This window comes from Hibiscus syriacus, unplaced genomic scaffold (assembly GCF_006381635.1).
Source record: "Hibiscus syriacus cultivar Baekdansim isolate YM2019G1 unplaced genomic scaffold, ASM638163v2 tig00008013_pilon, whole genome shotgun sequence".
NCBI lineage: Eukaryota > Viridiplantae > Streptophyta > Magnoliopsida > Malvales > Malvaceae > Hibiscus > Hibiscus syriacus.
The window spans coordinates 1,423,434-1,435,998 of NW_024062150.1; the positions used below are offsets into that span (position 1 = coordinate 1,423,434).

The 12,565-nt window shown below is 32.7% G+C and overlaps 1 pseudogene; it reads right to left on the reverse strand.

The window, feature by feature from the left end:
- LOC120201881 overlaps nt 1-7,936 on the reverse strand; it is a 32,293-nt pseudogene extending 24,357 nt beyond the window's left edge.
- Nucleotides 7,937-12,565: the final 4,629 nt, after the last annotated feature.

Here is a 12,565-nt window from a genome sequence, read left to right on the forward strand (position 1 = left end):
ATCATTTAATTTTTAATGTTAATATTAATTTTATCACTGATTTTATTTAATTATAATATTTAACTTTTATTTTTCTTCAATATAATTAATGAATTGTTAATTTAAAATTGACATAACGATATTGATAAAAAATATGTTTAGATTTAATTATAATTATTTTATGAAAACATATTAATTATAACTTTAAATATGAAATATAATAAGCATATGTTTATAATATCAATTAAAATATAATAATTTTATAAAATTATTTATAGTTTGTATTATAAAAAAATATTATTGAAACTGATAATATTAATAATAATACTAGTAAACTAAATTATAAAATGGTATATAAACATATTTATAAAATAATAATTGAATTTATAATTATTATACTTTTTATTGTTTTACTTTCTTCTTCTTCTTTAATTTTCAATTTTGTAACCTAAGTTAGAAATATTTTTTATAAAACAATATATTTTAATTAATTAATAAAAACATTTTTATAATATTATATAATCAAATTATTTTTATACATGACCCTCAAACTCATAAAAAATTAATATGATACCTTGATCAACTGTTTCTATCATTAGCATTACAATACCAACACGACATTTCATGATGCTGACGTGATGATTCACGATAACTAATGACATATTCACATTATCTTTCTAATTAATTAATAAAAACATATTCCCTTGAGTTTATAATTAATATACTTTTATTGTTATAAAACAATATATTTTAATTAATTAATAAAAACATTATTATAATATTATATAATCAAACTATTTTTTTATACTTAATATGGTCCTCAAACTCAGAAAAAACTCAATATGATCTCTTAATCAACATTTTCTATCATTAGTCAATACAATATCAGCATGATAATTCACAACACTAACGTGATTGTTCAAGATGACTAATAACATATTCAAATTATCTTTTTAATTAATTAATAAAAACATATTCCCTTGAATTTATAATTAATACACTTTTATTGTTTTTCCTCTACTTCTTTAATTTTCAATTTTGTAACCTAAGTTATAAATAATTTTTATAAAACAATAACTTTTTTAATTATTTAATAAAACATTCTTATAATTCTATAATCAAACAATTTTTATATTAATATGCCCTCAAGCTCAGAAAAAATTCAATATGATCCCGAGATCAACAATTTCTATCATAGCCATTATAATATTAATATAATAATTTACGATTGACGTGATGATTCACAACGAATTATTCACATTTCTATTCAAAACATGCAATTTCATTTGAAGGATGTGATTGTAATGTACATGCTCCTTTCTACCAAGCTTGTAACAGATTCATACACTTATTCTACTGTCATACTATATTATCGTCATTCAGATCACCTTACATCAACAAAAACAGATTCATAGGCAGAATCACAAGTACGAATCTAGGTACGCATATGCGTGTCTTTTGTTATACTGCAGCAAGCTTGCATACGTTCTGTCCCATATTCCTATATACAGAGATTCGTCGTCAGGGCTCAGAGATACTCCCGAAATCTCCCCAAATAAGTCGATCTCTTGTCTTTTCTGGTAATCGGCCTGCGTGCTATACACGTGAACAAAATCTGCTGGCTCGGCAACTACCATGAATTGACCATCAGATGAGAAGCGGATTGATCGTACAGCACCCAAGTTTGCTTTGAGAGTCGCAACTGGCATCGAGAGGTTTCGGATGTCCCACACTCGGCAGGTCTTATCCTGATTTCCTGTGGCAAATATGCGCCCATCCGGGTGCCAAGCAGAAGCAAAGGAGTAATCTAGATGACCTACCACAGTGGCTACAGTCTGTAAGCAAAGAAAAGTGATTCAGTTCCGATCATAATGTTACTTTCCTGTTTACCGGTGCATCAATGCTCAGCCATTCAATGGTGTAGTTCTAATAACCTATTAAAAACTTTTATTTTTACCTTTCCGTTTTGCAAATCCACAAGTAACCCATCCAAGTTATCTCCGACGACAGTAATAAGCCTTCGGTCAGGGCTGACTGATGTATGCTGTGCATCAGAATAACACAACTTTAGCTGTGTGATTAAAATTAAGGTAACTGGGAATTGCATATAGGTTATTAAGGTAACCATTAATTTTGTGCGGTTAAACAAGTTTACGAAGCAGCCTCCTCTTTTCCGTTGAAATGCAGACCATATAGTCAAATTCACCCTCTCTCAATTATATGAAGATATTATTTACACTGAATGACCATATGACTACCCTTAAAATTCTGTGTCCCTTTAAAACTAAAGGATACAAAATAGAACATGAAGTGGTAAGAAAGAACAGCTTGATTAATAAAGTAGGCATATAGTATCGATTAGATGGGCTTACATTTACTGGCCAAGGGAACCGGAAATTGTTTAAGAGCTGAAATCTCTCTGTATCATATTCCTTCATGCTACAGTCGTTATTGGAGGCCATAAAATTGATTCCACCCCTGCAAAACAGCTTTGAAATTCAATCTATGTTTTATTCAATATATTTCCCAGTCAAACGGACAAGTAGCTACTATCATACTACCTCAAGCCGTCGTAATCTCGATAGTGTTTGTAATTGCTTTATCGTCATAGGCTGTCCTGGTACAGAAGGCTACTCCTTTTCTGTCCAAGTGCTACAGATACAGAAAAAGTGAAATTGTAGAAATAGAACCAACATAAAGCATGCGGTCAAACTGTCAAAGGCAGATATTACATTTAAACCAAGACCCCAAGAAACTCAGGCGAACAAGCTATGAAATGAACTAAGAGCCACTCTTACACTCCATCATAATGAAAGTTTGTAAAACGAGATAGTGGACCATAAATTGCTTCCCCATACTAACCTTGGTTTAAAAAAGTGCGCATCAGGCGCGCTTGATGCGTGATGCGGCCGTTGCGATGGTCAAAGCGCATCTAGCAGCCTGATGCGGTAGGGGGTACATAATGCGATCTGATGCGATCCGATGCGGTTGATACGGGCCGATGCGTGCCGATGCGTTTAGTAAAAGTTTTTTTGGGCGTTTAGTAAAATCTTGGCCGCCACAGTCCCGGTCAAGGTTAACCCTGACAAGAAAAGCAACGTTGCACTGAGTGTGGTCGCCGTTAAAAACTTGGCCGCCTACCGAGATGATGGAGCTGACTCGTACAACTTCTGAGTCATGGGTTTCTTTTGATCATTCGACATGATGAAAAGCCCTGATCGTACAATGAAAGAGATCAACAAAAGAAGGACAAAACGGAGTGTAAGATGATGAAAGAGGGATGTTGAGGTGAAAAAGAGAGCTGTGAGGGTGGCGTTATAAGGAGGGAGGTGAAGTGCATATTTAATACACCTTTATCATACGCGTGTACCGTATTATCTAGAAAGGTGTAATGTTGTAATTGAGTCTGGAGTATCGTGCGCGTGTTTGGTTGAGCAGCTTTGCATGGATGTTCGTTGATGAGGATGTGACGCGTGCCTCGGACTCTTGGGCGGGCTTAGTAACGGATCTTTTTCTGTTTGATAATGGGCATGCCTTTCGATGCACTACTCGGTTGAAATAGTTCTTCGCATTAATTCAACCATATGGATTCACACTATCGTTCAAATTAAATTTTGATCTCTTAATTTAGTTATTTTAAGATGAAGAAGATTTGGTGTTTCTTGATGATGATCTTACATGGGATGCGGTGGGTAGAGTTTCCGGGGCTAATGAGTAAAGTCATTTCACTAGAGGATCAAGAAGAGGAGGTGATGATGGGGTCGGCCCATCAAGAAATGATAAAGGAAAAATACTCGCTCTTGTTGATGAAGATGAGATGGAGGAAGACATTGGAGTGACTGATGATGATGAGGGAGATGGAGACGTGCTCGGGTTTAATGATGGGATCTTGGAGACATTTAGTTTGTGACTAGAGAAAGTTTGGAGAACTTAGTGGGGGAAAGGGAAGTGGGGGCTATTGTTGATTTGTCTTTTGGTTGTTTTGATTTTCTTACGCGTACTTGTCTATTTTGTTATTCAACATTTATGAAGTACTATTAAACTACTTTTGGTATTAATTGAAGTATTTTTGATATATAAGTATTTACAATGTATTAAATTAGTTCAAAAGTATTTTTTTGTGAAAATTGGCGCATCGGGTTCGTGATGCGAGCGCATCACGCATTATGCATCGACTTCGGAGAACTAAACGCATCAGAGCGCATCCCGCATTTTAAAACCAAGATACTAACTGATCCAGACCACAAATCCACCACTGTTCCACCTACGCGAACCACCTCTCTCTCTCTCTCGCTCAAACAATCACTATGCCTCTTCTTCCGATTATCATGGAAAATTCCTAAACAAGATCACAGGACCTTAACCACAAAGATTATCAGTTCTCTAACAATAATAACATATATGAAATCATCACATAACTGATAAAAGATCAGATGATTCCTAAACAGAATTTGTATTAGTTTGCAAGTCGTAAGGGTTTCATGTCAAATATTGTTCCTAGCTTATCTCAGAGAGAGAAGAGAGAAAAACTGGAGGAGCATAACTCTGATTCTGTCCCCAAATAATTGACAATGATTAAAAAATCAACAAGTGAACTAGTATTTCTATCCTAAGACTTGAATTTGGGTCTGAGTGCTTGATACAAACATGTTCATTTCTTTTAAAGTTTTTCCATGCATTTGGAAGGGGGGGGGGGGGGTTCCTAAGAAGGGCCATATCTCCATACCCAAATATGCACCGGATACTAGTGTTTCAAAAGAAATGATTCGGATCAACATATTTTCCATCTAATAAGCAGCAGATAAGAAAATATTGGACAAAAGATGTGCAAATATTAACTTACCTTAAAAGTAAGCTCTCCTTGGAAGCCTCCTGCAACCATAAAATTGTCTTTGACCGCCAGTGTACTTATTTGGGTTTGTGTAAAACCTTCTAATAAACTTCCAGGATGTTTCTAGTTACATGTCAATATAAGTTAGAATAAAAGTGGACCATAATTACTAAAATAAATATCATCATCAAAACCACTCATGCCAATAAGTAAAAAAGATAAAGAAGTCTTATAAGTACATTTGCGATACCTCAGTAGGTGCCACGTGCCCAGAAAAATTAAGGATCTGAGATAGATTGCATGACAATGATGACCAATGCATAATTGAATAATTGGACATGAGGTAAACATCATGTTTTGAAGTAGCCCAAACCAAGTTTCGAAGCTGCAAATTCATTCCACTACAGGTTATTGAAGCTCAATTATCAAGTGTCTATAGACTTATAACAACAAAATAAAAACCAATAAATGCTTATCCAACCTAGAGACACCAAATATATAAATGTAACAACATAGGGATTTACATCAAAATATAGATTTATTACTCAAACTTCAATATACAGAAGGGGAAAAAGTTGTTTTGCTCAAATACCGTGTCATAAACTATCGTGGACTGAAGTGCAGCAAATATGCATCCAAACTAGAGATCCTGGAAATTTAGATGCATATGTATAGGGAAAATGAATTCCAGCCTTTTCCACAATTGGGCATTTTCAGTCTATAATACAAGGATATCACAAAAGGCATCTAGTAAATCGATGTGATATATTATGGTTTAATTGATAGTTTAGTTTTCAGTGATGTTAGAGAGATTAAGTGCATCAAACAATATGATATATTGAATGAGATTGATTCACAGTGTCACCTAAAAGTTCAACAGTAAGCACATTCTAGGCGCTCGATCCCTTACACTGCCTCAGGCGCTAGGCACAAAAACGGCACTAGCCTTGGTGAAGTAAAGTGCAACGCGTATATGTGTTTCTGTGAAATATATATATAATAAACTCTAAAGTGGAGTCTAGATTATCTACAAAACATGCAATTATTTTATTGGTCAATATGCATGATTTCCTTGGGGTCAATGTTCGTTGTTGAATGCTTAAATACCATATGAAGTATCGAATTTGATATTGTATTTTTTTTACTAGTAAAGGAATATCAGATGAAAGAAAAAAGGTGAAAAATAAAAGATTAAAAGATAAAATAAATCAGGTGGGCATTTTTTATGATTATTGCCTTACAAAAAAGCATGCATAGGTGCACTAGGCGAGCACCAGATCGAATGGGCCTGGACTGAAAAGGTCTGAGGTGTTTCTATTGAAAAATGCTAAGGCACGGACACATCTAGGCACATGCCTTAACACGGGTAATCATTGCACATGATGTAGTATTATTGTTTTGCAAGTGTTAATGACTACACAAACTAACTACCATATTGAAAGCAAGAAATTTGTTCTGTTGACAAAATTTTGGTCGTTTACCGATGTGCATTTCTGTGGGGGAAAACGGTTACCTCTAGTCACATAAGAACTTATAGCACAGAACTCAAACAGCACTATACCAACCAACACTAGGGCCCAATACAAACATCAAGCAAGATCCAAACCACTATTTGACAATCCGAAACTGCCTCTTGATGTAGGAGCATTATAAAGATCCACAACTTACAGAATAAACTTAAAATTCAGGAATCAATATCAACAACTTTAACCATTATGTTAGGTCAATGTTAGCGACTTTAAAAACTTGTCAACAATCAAAATTTGGAAGTTTAAACAGTATTAAAAAACAGACAAATCCATACATGCATCTATATACGTGTGTCCACACAAAAACATGTCTATATGTGTGTGTGTGTGCTCGCATGTGTGTGCACATTAAAAGACATACCTAACTAAGCCTTCAAGCTCAAAGTAGTAATTGTCAGATTCAAAGATCATTTCACCAAACTGTAAATAGACAAGCATACGTATGTATTGTTTCCCTGCTATAAATAGGTTTTATAAGGTTCTCTTTGTCTGGTAAATTCAATAATCACAGAATGTATTAAACTTGTAAGCCAAATCTATGATTAACTTTTTCACTGTAGAACTATTTCCAGTACAATGACAAAAGCAATGTAGATGTACTTGACAGAAAAAAAAGAGACCTAGAAAATAAAACTTAAACAAACACCCTGACATGCAAGCGCGCACACACACACAGAGTTACAGGGGCACATAGAGTTACAAGTTTAAGCATAAATATCACCAGTGAAATTCATACATGAGAAAATACAATACTGAGTAAATTCAATAGCAAAGAAAAAAGCAGGTAAATTTATAACTGCCTGGGCACCAAGAAAAAGGATAAAGTTAGTCTAAAAATGATTAAATCCACTAAAGTTACATCGTTATCTAACAGGAAAGAAGAAATCCAAGAACAATAACTAAAATCATCAGAAGGCAATATATAAATGACAACAAAAGAAATAAAACACTTTCTAACCAACAAACCTGAAAATGGAGGATTGTTGGCTTAACTAATCTAGTGTTGTGGAAGAACTCATAGTAGTTCCCACCTTTTTCCATCAGTTTGCATTCCTAAAGCAACAAATACCAATTATGTAGATCTTAGCATGATATTCTCTTTAACACAAACTAGCTCGTTTAGAGATGGCAGGAGAAGAAACAAACCTTGTCTATGGCTTCACCAGAGGCTGGGATATTCTCATAATTCTTATACTGTTCAAGCCTTGTCAATCTATAATCTTCCCTGGTTCAATCTTTCCCATGGAATCCCCTGAATGTCTTTCCCATTCCGCGCTTGACAAGAAGATGTATCAGTGACCCTGGTCAGCTGCTCAAATGGTCAAATTATAGCTTGATAGTGATTCATTTCATCATTAATTCCAAAATTAAAGTAAATTTAACGAAAATGTATCACATGATTATGCATAACCAAAATGAAAAACAAACCATGTCATATTCATGAGCTTCCATGTCTCCACCAGCTCTACCATAGTCGTCTTCATCCATGTCATCAATGAGATCTTCAGCCATGTAATGAAAATCCTCCAGTTGCAAGTTGGCCATGCTATATTTGCATTCAACTGCAAATTTATCAAATTATTACTATTATCTTCTTATCTTTCCTTTTTGCACACAAACAAAATGAAAATTTTTGGAAACCTAGTCCTAAACACAATATAATAATAGGAGAGAAAGGGTGTTCGTAAAATCATGGAAATAAACAAACCAGCAAACACTATTTTTTCTATTTTTTAAACAGATAAGAACGAGAAGAAATAGAGTTCATAAAAGGAAACGGAAGTCGAAGCAATTCCCAGAATTCACTAAACCTACCGCCTTCAGAAACCCTAAAATACGATTAAAAATATCCATAAGACCTTAAATATAAATGGAATTTGCATAAATATTCACAGAATTCATAAAGAAACTCACTACCAAATAAACCAGTTAACCAAAAACCCTTAAATCCATCAACAAAATCGGATCATCTCGTACGAAAAAAAGTTTAAAAAATTGTACAAAGACAAACCAAAATAAAACGATGAAACATAAGAAAAAGAAGCAGTGAATTCAATAAAACGAACAAAAAAGAAACAGGAGAGAAGGATGTTCTTACAACAAATTTGGGTTTGGAAGTGTTGTTTTTATTTTTAAATAATTTTGGGTAGAAAAAGAGGAAGCAGAGTATACAGATATAATAATAAAGACAGTTTTGGGGTTACGTTATTGTCGGCCAAAATTACGTCTTTTTATTCATGGCTATCGCACGCACTTTTGTGTGTACTTCCTTTTGCTTTTCTGGATTAATACTTGAATTAATCCTTAAAGTATATCTCCTTTTTCACTTTCATCCTTTTAAGAATTTTTGTTCCAAATTAAAAGTTAAAACATCATACGTTAAATTATTGAGCGTTTTTATGTTCCAAAAAATTCAACAAAATTCTTCAATCAATTAAGATCTGTAATGTTTGAGATGATCCTTAAAGTATATCACTTTCTACTTTGATCCTTAAAACTTTATTTAAATTTTATTGTTTAGATTTTAGACTAAGGGTAAACTATGCTATTGACCACTTAACTAATTCTCCTTTCTATTTTGACCATCTATTTTTTAATTTGTCAATCAAACTACTTAACTATTTAATTTTTGTCAATCAAGCCGATAACCATTAACATTTAACGAAAATGTTTTTGTTTGACACTCGAAAAATGATAATTGTCTGTTGTGCATGATAGATGTATTAGATGGGTAATGGGTTATCCGAATATCCTAATAGTCACATTGAGACACTTATAATTCTAGTCGTATGTCGCTCTAATGTTGAGGTGACCCAGACTTATCTAGATACTCTAAAAGAGTAGGTTAACCTATTGTAAGATTTTGATGTTATATGACTCAGATCTCACTCAAGGTACTTTTAAAATGTGAACCATTTGGATATAAGATATTGATGTTGTGTGATCTGAATCTCATCCAAAGTACATATGTAGTGGGTTATAGGGACATGAGTTTTGCGAAGGTGAGATGACCTTAAACCATTATGCATCTTTGTATGTGTATCTCTATCATAGGCTAGATGGGTATGAGTCTTGTGATGATGAGGTGACTTTGGACTACATTATGATGTCTATTTATATGTTACAGATGACTATTTGATGTATATGTAACCCAAATCTCATCATTGTTATTGTTGTATTATTGTGATATGATTAAACATTAGATATATGGTCAAACAACCCTAATAATCATGGTATTATTGCTTCATTGAATATACTCATCGACATGTTCATGTTACGAATACGTGTAGTATGCCAGAGTTAGTGTGTGACATTGAACTTGTTAATTCAACATTTGAAATGTGTTTCAGTTCGTAAGTTACATGTTATGTATAGCGCGATAAGACAATGATGTTATTATAGGAGTCTCAACAGAGTAACAAAGCACAATGATGACTTTTTAGTGAGCATGTAAAGATTATGATTTGAAAATAAGTTAAGTTGTAATATTTTAATTTATATGTTTATATATTAGTTTTATTTTAAATTAGGGACCAATTTTATAAATTGGTACATTTTAATAATTTGTATAAATGCTTTAAAAAATGAGTATAATTTCAAATTTATGGTTAATCATTTCGGTAATTACGTGTGACACTCGAATCCGTGAAATTAGGATGTTGACATCATGACTGGTGATATTTATCTCTATGTTAAGAACGATATTCATTCTTGGTTGATCTTGAATCTTGATTGATGGTAATAGATCTTATAGTACTAATTGATTCGATTTCATTGCTATTTCTGTTGTTGGGATTGTTAATGAATTTCGACGTGAAAGTAATAGTGTTGTTATATGTGCTTTTGCGTTAACTTTGAATGAAAAATCGGGTTTGAATAATAGACATTCGATGTTGCTGTTTTTGTTAATTTTAGTTTTTTGAAATTTTATTTTTAATATGAAAAATGATTTTGAAAGAAAAGAAGCAATAACTTTGGTCGTCGATTTGGTTCAAACTCTATGATCTCGAGATGATAACCGATAATTTTCTAAAAAAGAATTTCATAAATTAGTTTTGTTTTCGAAGTGGTTTTATTGGATGAGATAGTAGTTGCTGTTGAGAGGGTATTAGAATTAGAGTTTATGGTGGCTGCACAATTGTCCATTATCCTTTTTTTCGTGAGTTTATGATGGAATACGAAAAAGAAGAAAACACTTGGTTTTTTTATTTTTTAATTGTTAGTTCGGATTTTTGTTAGCATGTTAATGGAATTTAACGATAGATGGACTAAAACTAAACACATCGATTATGTAAGAGGTCAAAATTATTTTTTAATCCGATAATCAAATTCAAACGGGCCGAAAATATAAGAGACCACTCATGTAATTTACCCTATTTAATTTATATGATATTATTCATGAATTTATATTTATAATTATTTTTGAGTGGTTAATAAACTTAAAATATGTGATATGTAAAATCTATGAAAATGTTCATATCTACATCAATGTAATTATTTGTATATGGAATATGTAAAAATATTTATAGTTTTATCCATGTAAGTATACATATGAGAAATCTGTGAAAATATTCATAATATTACCAATGTAAGTATATGTATGTGACATTTGTGAAATATTTATATCTACATTAATACAATTATGTGTATGTAAAATCCATAAAATTGATCATATTTACATCAATGTAGTTATAGCTTATATGAAATCTGTGAAATTAATCATGTTTATAACAGTGTAATTATGAATTATATAAAATATGTAAAATTAATCACGATAACACTAGTGTAAAATATAATTATATGAAATTTGTGATGTTGATCATGTTTACAACAATATAAGTATGATTATATGATATGTTTCAAGTTGGTCATGTTTACACAATATAAATATGATCATATGAAATATGTGATGATGTTCATCTACACCAATATAATTACATGTATAAGAAATCTATGAATGCGTTTAAGATGAAATAGAGACTTGTAATAAGTCTTTGTATTGTATGTTCTATCTATGAGTCGAGGTATGATATCTCATGTTATCGAGATGTTATGAAAATTGGATCATAACGTTCTATGATTATCCAAGTTTAATATTTCGTGTGCACCAGGTGACATTTCGTGTACATCGTGTGAAATTTCGTGTGTTCGTGTGGAATTTTCTTGTGCATTATGGCACTTCATGTGCATCGTGTGACATTTCACGTGACACTTTGTGTGTTGTGAAACTTCGTGGGCATTATGTGACACTTTGTGTCCATCGTGTGTCACTTCATGTGCAATGTGGAACTTCATTGACTTTGTGTGACACTTTGTATGCATTATGTGGCACTTCATGTTTATCACCTCGATCTGATTTCCAAGCACATTTCACGAATATACACGTACGCCAAATACACATCGCCTCTTATATCATTTGTTTCTCTTATAACATTCTTTGCATCATTTCTCCATTCATTTACAGCCACCTACTTTGTGCGCACTGTTGATATTCAATTAATCTCTCCTCATCATTGGACCCAACATCCTTGTTGATCATCTTACATTGCTTTAATCCCTATTAACAAAAAACCTTAACGCCTCTACATCTTCCTCTGTTTCATTTCACCTTGCTACACTTAATTCGTTGTGCTTGAGCCTAACCTTCAATCAAATGTCGTCTATTGTTCAAATCAAACCTTCTTCATCGCACACCCCTCTTACGCAGACTCTTTCACCCACATTTCATAATATTTTCACATCATCAACCAACCCTAAGGCCCTCTTCCTTGTCGATTGTGCATCGCTTGTCTTTCCATGCCATACATCTTGCTTCATGCCTTTCGAATACTAGTGTGCTATTGTTTATTTCAAATTGATAATATATCAAATTTATGAGTCAAATTAAAAATGAACTCATTTTATTAATATGACATCATCAAGCTAACAATATAAACGTTCAAGTGATCAAAACTTGATAAAATAATAACATAACTTGTAACATCCTCCATGCCGGGTTAGTGATTAATTTGCAAAGTTTCAACATTTGGTAATTTAAGTATAATGATGGAAGAGTTTAATGATCTATTTGGGTTATTGGGTGTAGGATTGAATCATAAAGAAGGAGAATTAAGAGGGCAAAAGAGTAATTGAGTAAAGGAAATAATTAAATATTCCTTAGGGTGAGATTATAAATCACGTGGGCATTTGAGATAAGCCTTCCAGACTTTTCTCTTCTTCTCTTCCT